Here is an 18,430-nt window from a genome sequence, read left to right as displayed (position 1 = left end):
TATTTCAATGTTTATAGAGATGGCGCTGTAGATATTTCCATGTTTATACAGATAACGGTGGAGATATTTCCATGTTTATACACAAAGCGGTGTACATATTTCCATGTTTATAGACACAGCGTTGTAGGTTTTTCCATGTTTATACAGATAGCAATGCAGATATTTCCATGGTTACTCAGATGCCTACGCAGGTATTTCCACATTTATACAGAGGGCTGTGTAGATATTTGTATGTTTATACAGATGGCAGTGTAGATATTGAAATGTTCCAACACATGACTGTGTAGGTAATTCCATGTTTATAGAGATGTCTTTGTAGATATTTCCATGTTTATAGAGAGAGCGATGTAGATATTTCCATGTTTATACAGATAGCGGTGTAGATATTTCCATGTTTATAGAGATAGCGGTGTAGGTATTTCCATGTTTATAGACATAGCGGTGTAGATATTTCCATGTTTATATAGATGGCGTTGTAGATATTTCCATGTTTATACCGATAGCGGTGTTGGTATTTCCACGTTTATACAGATAGCGATGTAGATATTTCCATGGCTATACAGCTTGCGGTGCAGATATTTATATCTTTATACAGATGACATTGTAGATATTTCCTTATTCACACAGATCGCGGTGTAGATGTTTCCATGTTTATACAGATGGCGGAGTAGTTAGTTCCATCTTTATGGAGATGGCAGTGTAGATATTTTCATGTTTATAGAGATGGCGTTGTAGATATTTCCATATTTATAGAGATAGCGGTGTACATATTTCCATCTTTCTACAGATGGCAGTGTAGATATTTCCATGTTTATACAGATGGCCGTGTAGATATTTCCACATTTATACAGATGTCTGTGTAGATATTTCCATGTGTATACAGATGGTATTGTAGGTATTTCGATGTTTATTCAGATGACTGTGTAGATATTTCCATGTTTGTACAGATGGCAGTGTAGATATTTCAATGTTTATAGAGATGGCGCTGTAGATATTTCCATGTGTATACAGATAACGGTGGAGATATTTCCATGTTTATACAGAGAGCAGTGGAGATATTTCCATGTTTATACACAGAGCGGTGTATATATTTCCATGTTTATAGAGACAGCGTTGTAGGTTTTTCCATGTTTATACAGATAGCAGTGCAGATATTTCCATGTTTACACAGATGCCTATGCAGGTATTTCCATATTTATACAGAGGGCTGTGTAGATATTTCTATGTTTATACAGATGGCAGTGCAGATATTTAAATGTTCCTACACATGACAGTGTAGGTATTTCCATGTTTATACAGATGTCTTTGTAGATATTTCCATGTTTATAGAGATAGCGGTGCAGATATTTCCATGTTTATACAGATAGCGGTGTATATATTTCCATGTTTATACAGATCATGTTGTAGATATTTCCATGTTTATACAGATGGCGGTGTAGATATTTCCATGTTTATAGAGATAGCGTTGTAGATATTTCCATATTTCTACAGATAACGGTGTAGAAATTTCCATGTTTATACAGATAGCGGTGTAAATATTTCCATGTTTATACAGATCACGGTGTAGATATTTACATGTGTATAGAGATAGCGGTGTAGATATTTCCATGTTTATACAGATAGCGGTGTAGAGATTTCCATGTTTATACAGACCGCGGTGTAGATATTTCCATGTTTATACAGATAGCGGTGCAGACATTTCCATGTTTGTACAAATTGCGGTGTAGATATTTCCATGTATATACAGATGGCTGTGTGGATATTTCCATGTTTATACAGATGGCTGTGTAGATGTTTCCATGTTTATACAGATGACTTTGTAGGTATTTCCATGTTTATACAGATGGCGGTGTAGATATTTCCATGTTTATAAATAGCTGTGTAGATATTTCCATGTTTATACAGACAGCGGTGTAGATATTTCCATGTTTATACAGATAGCGGTGTAGATTTTTCCATGTTTATGCAGATAGCGGTGTAGATATTTCCATGCTGATAAAGATCGCGGTGTAGATATTTCCATGTTTATACAGATCGTGGTGTAGATATTTCCATGTTCACACAGATGTCTGTGTAGATATTTCCATGTTTATTCAGATGGCGTTGTAGATATTTCCATGTTTATAGAGATAGCGGTGTAGTTATTTCTATGTGTATAGAGATAGCGGTGTAGATATTTCCATGTTTATACAGATAACGGTGTTGGTATTTCCATGTTTATACAGATCGCGGTGTAGATATTTCCATGTTTATACATATCGCGGTGTAGATATTTCCATGTTTATAGAGATAGCGATGTAGATATTTCCATGTTTATACAGATAGCGGTGTAGATATTTCCATGTTTATAGAGATAGCGGTGTAGATATTTCCATGTTTATACAGACCGCGGTGTAGATATTTCCATGTTTATACAGATAGCGGTGCAGACATTTCCATCATTGTACAAATGGCGGTGTAGATATTTCCATGTATATACAGATGGCTGTGTAGATATTTCCATGTTTATACAGATGGCTCTGTAGATGTTTCCATGTTTATACAGATGACTTTGTAGGTATTTCCATGTTTATACAGATGGCGGTGTAGATATTTCCATGTTTATAAATAGCTGTGTAGATATTTCCATGTTTATACAGATAGCGGTGTAGATATTTCCATGTTTACACAGATCGCGGTGTAGATATTTCCATGTTTATACAGATCGTGGTGTAGATATTTCCATGTTCACACAGATGTCTGTGTAGGTATTTCCATGTTTGTAGAGATGGCGGGGTAGTTATTTCTTTTTTTGTAGAGATAGCGGTGTAGGTATTTCCATGTTTATAGACATAGCGGTGTAGATATTTCCATGTTTATATAGATGGCGTTGTAGATATTTCCATGTTTATACCGATAGCGGTGTTGGTATTTCCACATTTATACAGATAGCGATGTAGATATTTCCATGGTTATACAGCTCGCGGTGCAGATATTTGTATCTTTATACAGATGGCATTGTAGATATTTCCTTATTCACACAGATGGCGGTGTAGATGTTTCCATGTTTATACAGATGGCGGAGAAGTTAGTTCCATCTTTATGGAGATGGCAGTGTAGATATTTTCATGTTTATAGAGATGGCGGTGTAGATATTTCCATATTTATAGAGATAGCGGTGTACATATTTCCATCTTTCTACAGATGGCAGTGTAGATATTTCCATGTTTATACAGATGGCCGTGTAGATATTTCCATATTTATACAGATGTCTGTGTAGATATTTCCATGTGTACACAGATGGTATTGTAGGTATTTCGATGTTTATTCAGATGACTGTGTAGATATTTCCATGTTTTTACAGATGGCAGTGTAGATATTTCAATGTTTATAGAGATGGCGCTGTAGATATTTCCATGTTTATACAGATAACGGTGGAGATATTTCCATGTTTATACAGAGAGCAGTGGATATATTTCCATGTTTATACACATAGCGGTGTACATATTTCCATGTTTATAGAGACAGCGCTGTAGGTTTTTCCAAGTTTATACAGATAGCAGTGCAGATATTTCCATGTTTACACAGATGCCTATGCAGGTATTTCCATATTTATACAGAGGGCTGTGTAGATATTTCTATGTTTATACAGATGGCAGTGTAGATATTTAAATGTTCCTACACATGACTGTGTAGGTATTTCCATGTTTATACAGATGTCTTTGTAGATATTTCCATGTTTATAGAGATAGCGGTGCAGATATTTCCATGTTTATACAGATAGTGGTGTATATATTTCCATGTTTATACAGATCATGGTGTAGATATTTCCATGTATATACAGATGGCGGTGTAGATATTTCCATGTTTATAGAGATAGCGTTGCAGATATTTCCATATTTATACAGATAACGGTATAGAAATTTCCATGTTTATACAGATAGCGGTGTAAATATTTCCACGTTTATACAGATCACGGTGTAGATATTTCCATGTTTATACAGATAGCGGTGTAGCTATTTCCATGTTTAGAGAGATAGCGGTGTAGATATTTCCATGTTTATACAGACCGCGGTGTAGATATTTCCATGTTTATACAGACCGCGGTGTAGATATTTCCATGTTTATACAGATAGCGGTGCAGACATTTCCATCTTTGTACAAATGGCGGTGTAGATATTTCCATGTATATATAGATGGCTGTGTAGATGTTTCCATGTTTTTACAGATGACTTTGTAGGTATTTCCATGTTTAAACAGATGGTAGTGTATATATTTCCATGTTTATAAATAGCTGTGTAGATATTTCCATGTTTATACAGATAGCGGTGTAGATATTTCCATGTTTATACAGATCGTGGTGTAGATATTTCCATGTTTATACAGATAGCGGTGTAGATATTTCCATGTTTATACAGATCGCGGTGTAGATATTACCATGTTTATAGAGATCGTGGTGTAGATATTTCGATGTTCACACAGATGTCTGTGTAGATATTTCCATGTTTATTCAGATGGCGGTGTAGATATTTCCATGTTTATAGAGATGGCGGGGTAGTTATTTCTATGTTTATAGAGATAGCGGTGTAAATATCTCCATGTTTATAGAGATGGTGGTGTAAGTATTTTCATGTTTATAGAGATAGCGGTGTAGATATTTCCATGTTTATACAGATAACGGTGTTGGTGTTTCCATGTTTATACAGATCGCGGTGTAGATATTTCCATGTTTATACAGATCGCGGTGTAGTTATTTCCATGTTTATACAGATCGTGGTGTAGATATTTCCATGTTTATAGAGATAGCGGTGTAGATATTTCCATGTTTAGACAGATCGCGGTGTAGATATTTCTATGTTTATACAGATAGCGGTGCAGACATTTCCATCATTGTACAAATGGCGGTGTAGATATTTCCATGTATATACACATGGCTGTGTAGATATTTCCATGTTTATACAGATGGCTCTGTAGATGTTTCCATGTTTATACAGATGACTTTGTAGGTATTTCCATGTTTATACAGATGGCGGTGTGGATATTTCCATGTTTATAAATAGCTGTGTAGATATTTCCATGTTTATACAGATAGCGGTGTAGATATTTCCATGTTTACACAGATCGCGGTGTAGATATTTCCATGTTTATACAGATCGTGCTGTAGATATTTCCATGTTCACACAGATGTCTGTGTAGATATTTCCATGTTTATTCAGATGGCGGTGTAGATATTTCCATGTTTATAGAGATGGCGGGGTAGTTATTTCTATGTTTATAGAGATAGCGGTGTAAATATCTCCATGTTTATAGAGATGGTGGTGTAAATATTTTCATGTTTATAGTGATAGCGGTGTAGATATTTCCATGTTTATACAGATAACGGTGTTGGTATTTCCATGTTTATACAGATCGCGGTGTAGAGATTTCCATGTTTATACAGATCGCGGTGTAGATATTTCCATGTTTATAGAGATAGCGATGTAGATATTTCCATGTTTATACAGATCGCGGTGTAGATATTTCCATGTTTATAGAGATAGCGGTGTAGGTATTTCCATGTTTATAGACATAGCGGTGTAGATATTTCCATGTTTATATAGATGGCGTTGTAGATATTTCCATGTTTATACCGATTGCGGTGTTGGTATTTCCACGTTTATACAGATAGCGATGTAGATATTTCCATGGTTATACAGCTCGGGGTGCAGATATTTATATCTTTATACAGATGGCATTGTAGATATTTCCTTATTCACACAGATGGCGGTGTAGATGTTTCAATGTTTATACAGATGGCGGAGTAGTTAGTTCCATCTTTATGGAGATGGCAGTGTAGTTATTTTCATGTTTATAGAGATGGCGGTGTCGATATTTCCATATTTATAGAGATAGCGGTGTACATATTTCCATCTTTCTACAGATGGCAGTGTAGATATTTCCATGTTTATACAGATGGCCGTGTAGATATTTCCATATTTATACAGATGTCTGTGTAGATATTTACATGTGTATACAGATGGTATTGTAGGTATTTCGATGTTTATTCAGATGACTGTGTAGATATTTCCATGTTTTTACAGATGGCAGTGTAGATATTTCAATGTTTATAGAGATGGCGCTGTAGATATTTGCATGTTTATACAGATAACGGTGGAGATATTTCCATGTTTATACAGAGAGCAGTGGAGATATTTCCATGTTTATACACATAGCGGTGTACATATTTCCATGTTTATAGAGACAGCGTTGTAGGTTTTTCCATGTTTGTACAGATAGCAGTGCAGATATTTCCATGTTTACACAGATGCCTATGCAGGTATTTCCATATTTATACAGAGGGCTGTGAAGATATTTCTATGTTTATACAGATGGCAGTGTAGATATTTAAATATTCCTACACATGACTGTGTAGGTATTAACATGTTTATACAGATGTCTTTGTAGATATTTCCATGTTTATAGAGATAGCGATATAGATATTTCCATGTTTATACAGATAGCGGTGTAGATATTTTCATGTTTATACAGATGGCGGTGTAGATATTACCATGTTTATATAGATCGTGGTGTAGATATTTCCATGTTCACACAGATGTCTGTGTAGATATTTCCATGTTTATTCAGATGGCGGTGTAGATATTTCCATGTTTATAGAGATGGCGGGGTAGTTATTTCTATGTTTATAGAGATAGCGGTGTAAATATCTCCATGTTTATAGAGATGGTGGTGTAAGTATTTTCATGTTTATAGTGATAGCGGTGTAGATATTTCCATGTTTATACAGATAACGGTGTTGGTATTTCCATGTTTATACAGATCGCGGTGTAGATATTTCCATGTTTATACAGATCGCGGTGTAGATATTTCCATGTTTATAGAGATAGCGATGTAGATATTTCCATGTTTATACAGATAGCGGTGTAGATATTTCCATGTTTATAGAGATAGCGGTGTAGGTATTTCCATGTTTATAGACATAGCGGTGTAGATATTTCCATGTTTATATAGATGGCGTTGTAGATATTTCCATGTTTATACCGATTGCGGTGTTGGTATTTCCAAGTTTATACAGATAGCGATGTAGATATTTCCATGGTTATACAGCTCGCGGTGCAGATATTTATATCTTTATACAGATGGCATTGTAGATATTTCCTTATTCACACAGATGGCGGTGTAGATGTTTCCATGTTTATACAGATGGCGGAGTAGTTAGTTCCATCTTTATGGAGATGGCAGTGTAGATATTTTCATGTTTATAGAGATGGCGGTGTAGATATTTCCATATTTATAGAGATAGCGGTGTACATATTTCCATCTTTCTACAGATGGCAGTGTAGATATTTCCATGTTTATACTGATGGCCGTGTAGATATTTCCATATTCATACAGATGTCTGTGTAGATATTTCCATGTGTATACAGATGGTATTGTAGGTATTTCGATGTTTATTCAGATGACTGTGTAGGTATTTCCATGTTTTTACAGATGGCAGAGTAGATATTTCAATGTTTATAGAGATGGCGCTGTAGATATTTCCATGTTTATACAGATAACGGTGGAGATATTTCCATGTTTATACAGAGAGCAGTGGAGATATTTCCATGTTTATACACATAGCAGTGTGCATATTTCCATGTTTATAGAGACAGCGTTGTAGGTTTTTCCATGTTTGTACAGATAGCAGTGCAGATATTTCCATGTTTACTCAGATGCCTATGCAGGTATTTCCATATTTATACAGAGGGCTGTGTAGATATTTCTATGTTTATACAGATGGCAGTGTAGATATTTAAATGTTCCTACACATGACTGTGTAGCTATTTCCATGTTTATACAGATGTCTTTGTAGATATTTCCATGTTTATAGAGATAGCGGTGCAGATATTTCCATGTTTATACAGATAGCGGTGTATATATTTCCATGTTTATACAGATCATGGTGTAGATATTTCCATGTTTATACAGATGGCGGTGTAGATATTTCCATGTTTATAGAGATAGCGTTGTAGATATTTCCATATTTATACAGATAACGGTATAGAAATTTCCATGTTTATACAGATAGCGGTGTAAATATTTCCATGTTTATACAGATCACGGTGTAGATATTTCCATGTTTATAGAGATAGCGGTGTAGATATTTCCATGTTTATACAGACCGCGGTGTAGATATTTCCATGATTATACAGATAGCGGTGCAGACATTTCCATGTTTGTACAAATGGCGGTGTAGATATTTCCATCTGTATACAGATGGCTGCGTAGATATTTCCATGTTTATACAGATGGCTGTGTAGATGTTTCCATGTTTATACAGATGACTTTGTAGGTATTTCCATGTTTATACAGATGGCGGTGTAGATATTTCCATGTTTATACAGATCGCTTTGTAGATATTTCCAAGTTTATACAGATAGCGGTGTAGATATTTCCATGTTTACACAGATCGCGGTGTAGATATTTCCATGTTTATACAGATCGTGGTGTATATATTTCCATGTTCACACAGATGTCTGTGTAGATATTTCCATGTTTATTCAGATGGCAGTGTAGATATTTCCATGTTTATAGAGATGGCGGTGTAGTTATTTCTATGTGTATAGAGATAGCGGTGTAGATATTTCCATGTTTATACAGATAACGGTGTTGGTATTTCCATGTGTATACAGATCGCTGTGTAGATATTTCCATGTTTATACAGATCGCGGTGTAGATATTTCCATGTTTATAGAGATAGCGATGTAGATATTTCCATGTTTATACAGATAGCGGTGTAGATTTTTCCATGTTTATAGAGATAGCGGTGTAGATATTTCCATGTTTATACAGACCGCGGTGTAGATATTTCCATGTTTATACAGATAGCGGTGCAGACATTTCCATCATTGTACAAATGGCGGTGTAGATATTTCCATGTATATACAGATGGCTGTGTAGATATTTCCATGTTTATACAGATGGCTCTGTAGATGTTTCCATGTTTATACAGGTGACTTTGTAGGTATTTCCATGTTTATACAGATGGCGGTGTAGATATTTCCATGTTTATAAATAGCTGTGTAGATATTTCCATGTTTATACAGATAGCGGTGTAGATATTTCCATGTTTACACAGATCGCGGTGTAGATATTTCCATGTTTATACAGATCGTGGTGTAGATATTTCCATGTTCACACAGATGTCTGTGTAGGTATTTCCATGTTTATAGAGATGGCGGGGTAGTTATTTCTTTGTTTGTAGAGATAGCGGTGTAGGTATTTCCATGTTTATAGACATAGCGGTGTAGATATTTCCATGTTTATATAGATGGCGTTGTAGATATTTCCATGTTTATACCGATAGCGGTGTTGGTATTTCCACGTTTATACAGATAGCGATGTAGATATTTCCATGGTTATACAGCTCGCGGTGCAGATATTTGTATCTTTATACAGATGGCATTGTAGATATTTCCTTATTCACACAGATGGCGGTGTAGATGTTTCCATGTTTATACAGATGGCGGAGTAGTTAGTTCCATCTTTATGGAGATGGCAGTGTAGATATTTTCATGTTTATAGAGATGGCGGTGTAGATATTTCCATATTTATAGAGATAGCGGTGTACATATTTCCATCTTTCTACAGATGGCAGTGTAGATATTTCCATGTTTATACAGATGGCCGTGTAGATATTTCCATATTTATACAGATGTCTGTGTAGATATTTCCATGTGTACACAGATGGTATTGTAGGTATTTCGATGTTTATTCAGATGACTGTGTAGATATTTCCATGTTTTTACAGATGGCAGTGTAGATATTTCAATGTTTATAGAGATGGCGCTGTAGATATTTCCATGTTTATACAAATAACGGTGGAGATATTTCCATGTTTATACAGAGAGCAGTGGATATATTTCCATGTTTATACACATAGCGGTGTACATATTTCCATGTTTATAGAGACAGCGCTGTAGGTTTTTCCAAGTTTATACAGATAGCAGTGCAGATATTTCCATGTTTACACAGATGCCTATGCAGGTATTTCCATATTTATACAGAGGGCTGTGTAGATATTTCTATGTTTATACAGATGGCAGTGTAGATATTTAAATGTTCCTACACATGACTGTGTAGGTATTTCCATGTTTATACAGATGTCTTTGTAGATATTTCCATGTTTATAGAGATAGCGGTGCAGATATTTCCATGTTTATACAGATAGTGGTGTATATATTTCCATGTTTATACAGATCATGGTGTAGATATTTCCATGTTTATACAGATGGCGGTGTAGATATTTCCATGTTTATAGAGATAGCGTTGTAGATATTTCCATATTTATACAGATAACGGTATAGAAATTTCCATGTTTATACAGATAGCGGTGTAAATATTTCCACGTTTATACAGATCACGGTGTAGATATTTCCATGTTTATACAGATAGCGGTGTAGCTACTTCCATGTTTAGAGAGATAGCGGTGTAGATATTTCCATGTTTATACAGACCGCGGTGTAGATATTTCCATGTTTATACAGACCGCGGTGTAGATATTTCCATGTTTATACAGATAGCGGTGCAGACATTTCCATCTTTGTACAAATGGCGGTGTAGATATTTCCATGTATATATAGATGGCTGTGTAGATGTTTCCATGTTTTTACAGATGACTTTGTAGGTATTTCCATGTTTAAACAGATGGCAGTGTATATATTTCCATGTTTATAAATAGCTGTGTAGATATTTCCATGTTTATACAGATAGCGGTGTAGATATTTCCATGTTTATACAGATCGTGGTGTAGATATTTCCATGTTTATACAGATAGCGGTGTAGATATTTCCATGTTTATACAGATCGCGGTGTAGATATTACCATGTTTATAGAGATCGTGGTGTAGATATTTCGATGTTCACACAGATGTCTGTGTAGATATTTCCATGTTTATTCAGATGGCGGTGTAGATATTTCCATGTTTATAGAGATGGCGGGGTAGTTATTTCTATGTTTATAGAGATAGCGGTGTAAATATCTCCATGTTTATAGAGATGGTGGTGTAAGTATTTTCATGTTTATACAGATCGCGGTGTAGATATTTCCATGTTTATACAGATCGCGGTGTAGATATTTCCATGTTTATACAGATCGTGGTGTAGATATTTCCATGTTTATAGAGATAGCGGTGTAGATATTTCCATGTTTAGACAGATCGCGGTGTAGATATTTCTATGTTTATACAGATAGCGGTGCAGACATTTCCATCATTGTACAAATGGCGGTGTAGATATTTCCATGTATATACACATGGCTGTGTAGATATTTCCATGTTTATACAGTTGGCTCTGTAGATGTTTCCATGTTTATACAGATGACTTTGTAGGTATTTCCATGTTTATACAGATGGCGGTGTGGATATTTCCATGTTTATAAATAGCTGTGTAGATATTTCCATGTTTATACAGATAGCGGTGTAGATATTTCCATGTTTACACAGATCGCGGTGTAGATATTTCCATGTTTATACAGATCGTGGTGTAGATATTTCCATGTTCACACAGATGTCTGTGTAGATATTTCCATGTTTATTCAGATGGCGGTGTAGATATTTCCATGTTTATAGAGATGGCGGGGTAGTTATTTCTATGTTTATAGAGATAGCGGTGTAAATATCTCCATGTTTATAGAGATGGTGGTGTAAATATTTTCATGTTTATAGTGATAGCGGTGTAGATATTTCCATGTTTATACAGATAACGGTGTTGGTATTTCCATGTTTATACAGATCGCGGTGTAGAGATTTCCATGTTTATACAGATCGCGGTGTAGGTATTTCCATGTTTATAGAGATAGCGATGTAGATATTTCCATGTTTATACAGATCGCGGTGTAGATATTTCCATGTTTATAGAGATAGCGGTGTAGGTATTTCCATGTTTATAGACATAGCGGTGTAGATATTTCCATGTTTATATAGATGGCGTTGTAGATATTTCCATGTTTATACCGATTGCGGTGTTGGTATTTCCACGTTTATACAGATAGCGATGTAGATATTTCCATGGTTATACAGCTCGGGGTGCAGATATTTATATCTTTATACAGATGGCATTGTAGATATTTCCTTATTCACACAGATGGCGGTGTAGATGTTTCAATGTTTATACAGATGGCGGAGTAGTTAGTTCCATCTTTATGGAGATGGCAGTGTAGTTATTTTCATGTTTATAGAGATGGCGGTGACGATATTTCCATATTTATAGAGATAGCGGTGTACATATTTCCATCTTTCTACAGATGGCAGTGTAGATATTTCCATGTTTATACAGATGGCCGTGTAGATATTTCCATATTTATACAGATGTCTGTGTAGATATTTACATGTGTATACAGATGGTATTGTAGGTATTTCGATGTTTATTCAGATGACTGTGTAGATATTTCCATGTTTTTACAGATGGCAGTGTAGATATTTCAATGTTTATAGAGATGGCGCTGTAGATATTTCCATGTTTATACAGATAACGGTGGAGATATTTCCATGTTTATACAGAGAGCAGTGGAGATATTTCCATGTTTATACACATAGCGGTGTACATATTTCCATGTTTACAGAGACAGCGTTGTAGGTTTTTCCATGTTTATACAGATAGCAGTGCAGATATTTCCATGTTTACACAGATGCCTATGCAGGTATTTCCATATTTATACAGAGGGCTGTGAAGATATTTCTATGTTTATACAGATGGCAGTGTAGATATTTAAATGTTCCTACACATGACTGTGTAGGTATTTCCATGTTTATACAGATGTCTTTGTAGATATTTCCATGTTTATAGAGATAGCGATATAGATATTTCCATGTTTATACAGATAGCGGTGTAGATATTTTCATGTTTATACAGATGGCGGTGTAGATATTACCATGTTTATATAGATCGTGGTGTAGATATTTCCATGTTCACACAGATGTCTGTGTAGATATTTCCATGTTTATTCAGATGGCGGTGTAGATATTTCCATGTTTATAGAGATGGCGGGGAAGTTATTTCTATGTTTATAGAGATAGCGGTGTAAATATCTCCATGTTTATAGAGATGGTGGTGTAAGTATTTTCATGTTTATAGTGATAGCGGTGTAGATATTTCCATGTTTATACAGATAACGGTGTTGGTATTTCCATGTTTATACAGATCGCGGTGTAGATATTTCCATTTTTATACAGATCACGGTGTAGATATTTCCATGTTTATAGAGATAGCGATGTAGATATTTCCATGTTTATAAAGATAGCGGTGTAGATATTTCCATGTTTATAGAGATAGCGGTGTAGGTATTTCCATGTTTATAGACATAGCGGTGTAGATATTTCCATGTTTATATAGATGGCGTTGTAGATATTTCCATGTTTATAGCGATTGCGGTGTTGGTATTTCCAAGTTTATAGAGATAGCGATGTAGATATTTCCATGGTTATACAGCTCGCGGTGCAGATATTTATATCTTTATACAGATGGCATTGTAGATATTTCCTTATTCACACAGATGGCGGTGTAGATGTTTCCATGTTTATACAGATGGCGGAGTAGTTAGTTCCATCTTTATGGAGATGGCAGTGTAGTTATTTTCATGTTTATAGAGATGGCGGTGTAGATATTTCCATATTTATAGAGATAGCGGTGTACATATTTCCATCTTTCTACAGATGGCAGTGTAGATATTTCCATGTTTATACAGATGGCCGTGTAGATATTTCCATATTTATACAGATGTCTGTGTAGATATTTCCATGTGTATACAGATGGTATTGTAGGTATTTCGATGTTTATTCAGATGACTGTGTAGATATTTCCATGTTTTTACAGATGGCAGTGTAGATATTTCAATGTTTATAGAGATGGCGCTGTAGATATTTCCATGTTTATACAGATAACGGTGGAGATATTTCCATGTTTATACAGAGAGCAGTGGAGATATTTCCATATTTATACACATAGCGGTGTACATATTTCCATGTTTATAGAGACAGCGTTGTAGGTTTTTCCATGTTTATACAGATAGCAGTGCAGATATTTCCATGTTTACACAGATGCCTATGCAGGTATTTCCATATTTATACAGAGGGCTGTGTAGATATTTCTATGTTTATACAGCTGGCTGTGTAGATATTTAAATGTTCCTACACATGACTGTGTAGGTATTTCCATGTTTATACAGATGTCTTTGTTGATATTTCCATGTTTATAGAGATAGCGGTGCAGATATTTCCATGTTTATACAGATACCGGTGTATATATTTCCATGTTTATACAGATCATGGTGTAGATATTTCCATGTTTATACAGATGGCGGTGTAGATATTTCCATGTTTATAGAGATAGCATTGTAGATATTTCCATATTTATACAGATAACGGTATAGAAATTTGCATGTTTATACAGATAGCGGTGTAAATATTTCCATGTTTATACAGATCACGGTGTAGATATTTCCATGTTTATAGAGATAGCGGTGTAGATATCTCCATGTTTATACAGATAGCAGTGTAGATATTTCCATGTTTATACAGACCGCGGTGTAGATAATTCCATGTTTATACAGATAGTGGTGCAGACATTTCCATGTTTGTACAAATGGCGGTGTAGATATTTCCATGTATATACAGATGGCTGTGTAGATATTTCCTTGTTTATACAGATGGCTGTGTAGATGTTTCCATGTTTATACAGATGACTTTGTAGGTATTTCCATGTTTATACAGATGGCGGTGTAGATATTTCCATGTTTATAAACAGCTGTGTAGATATTTCCATGTTTATACAGATAGCGGTGTAGATATTTCCATGTTTATACAGATCGCGGTGTAGATATTTCCATGTTTATACAGATAGCGGTGTAGATATTTCCTTGTTTATACAGATCGTGGTGTAGATATTACCATGTTTATACAGATCGTGGTGTAGATATTTCCATGTTCACACAGATGTCTGTGTAGATATTTCCATGTTTATTCAGATGGCGGTGTAGATATTTCCATGTTTATAGAGATGGCGGGGAAGTTATTTCTATGTTTATAGAGATAGCGGTGTAAATATCTCCATGTTTATAGAGATGGTGGTGTAAATATTTTCATGTTTATAGTGATAGCGGTGTAGATATTTCCATGTTTATACAGATAACTGTGTTGGTATTTCCATGTTTATACAGATCGCGGTGTAGAGATTTCCATGTTTATACAGATCGCGGTGTAGATATTTCCATGTTTATAGAGATAGCGATGTAGATATTTCCATGTTTATACAGATCGCGGTGTAGATATTTCCATGTTTATAGAGATAGCGGTGTAGGTATTTCCATGTTCATAGACATAGCGGTGTAGATATTTCCATGTTTATATAGATGGCGTTGTAGATATTTCCATGTTTATACCGATAGCGGTGTTGGTATTTCCACGTTTATACAGATAACGATGTAGATATTTCCATGGTTATACAGCTCGCGGTGCAGATATTTATATCTTTATACAGATGGCATTGTAGATATTTCCTTATTCACACAGATGGCGGTGTAGATGTTTCCATGTTTATACAGATGGCGGAGTAGTTAGTTCCATCTTTATGGAGATGTCAGTGTAGATATTTTCATGTTTATAGAGATGGCGGTGTAGATATTTCCATATTTATAGAGATAGCGGTGTACATATTTCCATCTTTCTACAGATGGCAGTGTAGATATTTCCATGTTTATACTGATGGCCGTGTAGATATTTCCATATTCATACAGATGTCTGTGTAGATATTTCCATGTGTATACAGATGGTATTGTAGGTATTTCGATGTTTATTCAGATGACTGTGTAGGTATTTCCATGTTTTTACAGATGGCAGAGTAGATATTTAAATGTTTACAGAGATGGCGCTGTAGATATTTCCATGTTTATACAGATAACGGTGGAGATATTTCCATGTTTATACAGAGAGCAGTGGAGATATTTCCATGTTTATACACATAGCATTGTGCATATTTCCATGTTTATAGAGACAGCGTTGTAGGTTTTTCCATGTTTATACAGATAGCAGTGCAGATATTTCCATGTTTACTCAGATGCCTATGCAGGTATTTCCATATTTATACAGAGGGCTGTGTAGATATTTCTATGTTTATACAGATGGCAGTGTAGATATTTAAATGTTCCTACACATGACTGTGTAGGTATTTCCATGTTTATACAGATGTCTTTGTAGATATTTCCATGTTTATAGAGATAGCGGTGCAGATATTTCCATGTTTATACAGATAGCGATGTATATATTTCCATGTTTATACAGATCATGGTGTAGATATTTCCATGTTTATACAGATGTCGGTGTAGATATTTCCATGTTTATAGAGATAGCGTTGTAGATATTTCCATATTTATACAGATAACGGTATAGAAATTTCCATGTTTATACAGATAGCGGTGTAAATATTTCCATGTTTATACAGATCACGGTGTAGATATTTCCATGTTTATAGAGATAGCGGTGCAGATATTTCCATGTTTATACAGACCGCGGTGTAGATATTTCCATGATTATACAGATAGCGGTGCAGACATTTCCATGTTTGTACAAATGGCGGTGTAGATATTTCCATCTGTATACAGATGGCTGCGTAGATATTTCCATGTTTATACAGATGGCTGTGTAGATGTTTCCATGTTTGTACAGATGACTTTGTAGGTATTTCCATGTTTATACAGATGGCGGTGTAGATATTTCCATGTTTATACATATCGCTTTGTTGATATTTCCATGTTTATACAGATAGCGGTGTAGATATTTCCATGTTGACACAGATCGCGGTGTAGATATTTCCATGTTTATACAGATCGTGGTGTATATATTTCCATGTTCACACAGATGTCTGTGTAGATATTTCCATGTTTATTCAGATGGCAGTGTAGATATTTCCATGTTTATAGAGATGGCGGTGTAGTTATTTCTATGTGTATATTGATAGCGGTGTAGATATTTCCATGTTTATACAGATAACGGTGTTGGTATTTCCATGTTTATACAGATCGCGGTGTAGATATTTCCATGTTTATACAGATCGCGGTGTAGATATTTCCATGTTTATAGAGATAGCGATGTAGATATTTCCATGTTTATACAGATAGCGGTGTAGATATTTCCATGTTTATAGAGATAGCGGTGTAGATATTTCCATGTTTATACAGACCGCGGTGTAGATATTTCCATGTTTATACAGATAGCGGTGCAGACATTTCCATCATTGTACAAATGGCGGTGTAGATATTTCCATGTATATACAGATGGCTGTGTAGATATTTCCATGTTTATACAGATGGCTCTGTAGATGTTTCCATGTTTATACAGATGACTTTGTAGGTATTTCCATGTTTATACAGATGGCGGTGTAGATATTTCCATGTTTATAAATAGCTGTGTAGATATTTCCATGTTTATACAGATAGCGGTGTAGATATTTCCATGTTTACACAGATCGCGGTGTAGATATTTCCATGTTTATACAGATCGTGGTGTAGATATTTCCATGTTCACACAGATGTCTGTGTAGGTATTTCCATGTTTATAGAGATGGCGGGGTAGTTATTTCTTTGTTTGTAGAGATAGCGGTGTAGGTATTTCCATGTTTATAGACATAGCGGTGTAGATATTTCCATGTTTATATAGATGGCGTTGTAGATATTTCCATGTTTATACCGATAGCGGTGTTGGTATTTCCACGTTTATACAGATAGCGATGTAGATATTTCCATGGTTATACAGCTCGCGGTGCAGATATTTGTATCTTTATACAGATGGCATTGTAGATATTTCCTTATTCACACAGATGGCGGTGTAGATGTTTCCATGTTTATACAGATGGCGGAGTAGTTAGTTCCATCTTTATGGAGATGGCAGTGTAGATATTTTCATGTTTATAGAGATGGCGGTGTAGATATTTCCATATTTATAGAGATAGCGGTGTACATATTTCCATCTTTCTACAGATGGCAGTGTAGATATTTCCATGTTTATACAGATGGCCGTGTAGATATTTCCATATTTATACAGATGTCTGTGTAGATATTTCCATGTGTACACAGATGGTATTGTAGGTATTTCGATGTTTATTCAGATGACTGTGTAGATATTTCCATGTTTTTACAGATGGCAGTGTAGATATTTCAATGTTTATAGAGATGGCGCTGTAGATATTTCCATGTTTATACAGATAACGGTGGAGATATTTCCATGTTTATACAGAGAGCAGTGGATATATTTCCATGTTTATACACATAGCGGTGTACATATTTCCATGTTTATAGAGACAGCGCTGTAGGTTTTTCCAAGTTTATACAGATAGCAGTGCAGATATTTCCATGTTTACACAGATGCCTATGCAGGTATTTCCATATTTATACAGAGGGCTGTGTAGATATTTCTATGTTTATA

The sequence above is a fragment of the Pan paniscus genome, chromosome 20 (assembly GCF_029289425.2).
Source record: "Pan paniscus chromosome 20, NHGRI_mPanPan1-v2.0_pri, whole genome shotgun sequence".
NCBI lineage: Eukaryota > Metazoa > Chordata > Mammalia > Primates > Hominidae > Pan > Pan paniscus.
This window is presented reverse-complemented; position numbering follows the sequence as displayed.